Source organism: Palaemon carinicauda, chromosome 19 (assembly GCF_036898095.1).
Source record: "Palaemon carinicauda isolate YSFRI2023 chromosome 19, ASM3689809v2, whole genome shotgun sequence".
Taxonomy (NCBI): domain Eukaryota; kingdom Metazoa; phylum Arthropoda; class Malacostraca; order Decapoda; family Palaemonidae; genus Palaemon; species Palaemon carinicauda.
The window spans coordinates 36,487,067-36,490,430 of NC_090743.1; positions in this window are offsets into that span (position 1 = coordinate 36,487,067).

Below are 3,364 nucleotides of genomic sequence, written 5' to 3' on the forward strand. Positions count from 1 at the left end.
CTTCGCCTATCAACCCCCTTTCCTCCCCAAAGTCACCCTCCCCCCGAAACTTCCTTGAGCGCTATTGCTCTAACACTTCTGCCTCTGTTCTCTCTTCACTAATGGATTATCGTCTAATGGATCTTCTCTCTGGTTTGTCTACATTTCCTGCTTTGTCTAACGTTATTAATTCTTTGTTGAAAACTTTCAGATCCTCGATCGTGGACCATTGGTTTCTTCCCTCCCAACCGTTCTTCCTAAGCCGTTTTCTAATCTTTCTTTCTGGTTATGGCAATCTTCCTTGACCCTCTTTATTTCCTCATCTTTACCTACCAACCCCACCACTGCCTCCCTACAGTTACCCCCCACCCCCCACCACCACCCACCCTGAAACTTCCCTGGGCGCTATCGCTCTAACACCTATTAAGTAGGGATTCAAAGACGCCCTTTGAGAAGTGCCACGATTTCCATAATGCTGCCACCTATATCCTGTTCCTCGGGGGCTGGGGTTCCTCGGGAAGGGGTCCTCTTGGGGGAGTGGGATGTTGATGATGTTATTGGTTTCCAATGAACGTTCCCCATCTTGTTCGGCCCTTCCTTCCTCTTTTCCGAATCCGCTGTCAAAAACGAGCTCTTTGAGATGCTGCGAACACTTTTTTTCTATTTTTTTTTTTTTTACGAGGCCCACCTTGAAAACAACGGTTTTTTCGTAGTGTTTTCTTTTATAGTTTAACGTCTTAATGGCGACGTGGCAACCGACTTGGATTTAAGAGCTGGTCTTTAAAAGAGGCTTTGATGCATAGATGACAGGAGTCTCTGAGGCTTTAAATTCTTTGTCCCGTGTTGAGGACGTGCGTCGGAACCACCGAAGAGCCTAATAAGAGCTCCTCTGAAGAGCCCATATTAAACACATTTGAGTGTATTGATTCATTTGAAGGTCTTGCCACAACCGGTTGTAAAATCTTAACGAGAGAGAGAGAGAGAGAGAGAGAGAGAGAGAGAGAGAGAGAGAGAGAGAGAGAGAGAGAGAGAGAGAGAAAAGGACACGTACTGCTCCGGATAGATATGAAAAAGTGAGAGGAAACTGTAATGTATTTTCGGATATTGTAAGAGAATACGCCATTCAACATAAGAGCTTTTGAAAGACATTTTAGACCCACCCCTTACCTCTTTATATCAACACCCCCTCACCCCGCCCCCACCAGCGACCCAGCCTCTAACAGATAAGAAACATCGTACAGTCTCTTCCGCCTCATAATCATCCGAAAATGTTCCCATATAACTAACCATTTTCACCCCCCTTTCCCTCATATTTTTTTGTCTGTCCCCCCTCCTCCTATTTCTTCTTCTTTTGACCTTATTGGTCCCACTATATAGCAGGGTCGACCGCTCTAGTCAATTTTCCCCATACATTTCTATTCCTTGCATCTTCTTCCCTCAGTTCAACCTCCTGCATCCTTCTCTTTGTCTGTCTGTCAAGGACATTTCGACCATATACCCATTGGATAGCAAGGTCGGTCGTTAGGGTCAACTTTTTCCATTTCTTTCTATTCCTTGCATCCCCTTCTCTTTATCATTATGTAAAAATCACCTCTTGAAACGTCTAGAGAATAGGTCTATATGTCCAGACCACGTTTTGAACTGTCTATATAATAGGTTTGCGTCCAGACTACCTCTTGAACTGTCTAGACAACAGGCCCGGCTCTCCAAACCACCTCTTGAACTGACTAGACAACAAGTTTGCGTGTCTTGGTAGTTTCTGTATGCCCAGACCAACTCTTGAACTGTCTAAACAACAGGCCTTTCTGTCCAGACCACTTCTTGAACTCTCTAGACAACTGGTCTGTCCGTGCAAACCACCTTTTGAACTATCTAGATAATAGGTCTGTTTGTCCAGACCACCTTTTGAACTGTCTAGACAACAGGTCTGTCGGACCAAACCACCTTTTAAACAGTCTAGACAACAGGTCTGTTTGTCCAGACCACTCTTTGAACTGTCTAGAGTCTAGACAATAATTCTGTCTGTCCAGACCACCTCTTGAACTGTATAGACAACAGGCCTGGTTGTCCAGACCACCTATTGAACTGTCTAGACAATAGTTCTGTCTGTCCAGACCACTCTTTGGACTGTCTAGACAATAGTTCTGTCTGTCCAAACCACCTCTTGAACTATATAGACAACAGGCCTGGTTGTCCAGACCACCTATTGAACTGTCTTGACAACATGCCTGTCCAGACTACGTATTGAACTGTCTAGACGACAGGTCTGTCCAAACCCCCTCTTGAACTGTCTAGTCAACATGTGTGTCTGTCCTGCTGTTGTCTGTCTGCCAAGACCATCTCTTGAACTGCCTAAACAGCAGGCCTTTCTGTCCAAACCACTTCTTGAACTTTAGACAACAGGTCTGTTTGTCCAGACCACCTTTTGAACTGGATATGCCAGGCTGACACTTGCATGACTTTTTGCCACGAATTTGTCGTGGCAAGTCGTGACATTTTGTGGCACGAACTGGAAAATCAAAAAAAAAAAAAAAAAAAATTACCTCAGAATCACAGCTCACCTGTCCACATTGACACGAACTGGCACGACGAGTTCACGACGAGTTCATGCATAGTTTTAGCATAGTTTGCGCACTTCCCGCATCGTCCCGACGAGTTCACGAACAGTTCACGCCGCGTTCACGAAATTTTGTCGTGACCAAAATTTTGAACATTACAAAATTCTCGTCACGACATGCCACGATGTCACGACAGGTTTACGACGAGTTCACTCCAGTTCACGACGAGTTCACGCTAGTTCACGACTCGAGTCGTGACTATGCGTGCCACAAATTCGTGCAAGTGTCAGGGTACCTTTACACAACAGGTCTTTTTGTCCAGACCAACTCTTGAACTCTTTAGACAAGAGGTTTGTCTGTCCAGACCACTTCTTGAACTATCTAGACAGCAAGTCAGCTTGTCTTGGTATTGTCTGTCTGCCCAGACTACCTCTTGAACTGTCTAGACAACAGGTCTGTCTGTCCAGACACCTCTTGAACTGTCTAGACAACAGGTCTGTTTTTCCAGACACCTCTTGAACTGTCTAGACAACAGGTCTGTTTGTCCAGACACCTCTTGAACTGTCTAGACAACAGGTCTGTCTGTCCAGACACCTCCTGAACTGTCTAGACAATATGTCTGTCCAAACACCTCTTGAAGTGTCTAGAACAGTAATCAACCTCTTGGCAAAGGGAGGTAAAGTGATGGATCTCTGTCAGAAGGAAGAACGAGCAACTAAAGGTACTTTGAGGAGATTAGAAGCATAATGAGAAGAGATCGTATTTATACACTTTAGGTGTATTTTATGGGGACGATAAGGACGTTAGTGCCCATAAGTGCCAATGAA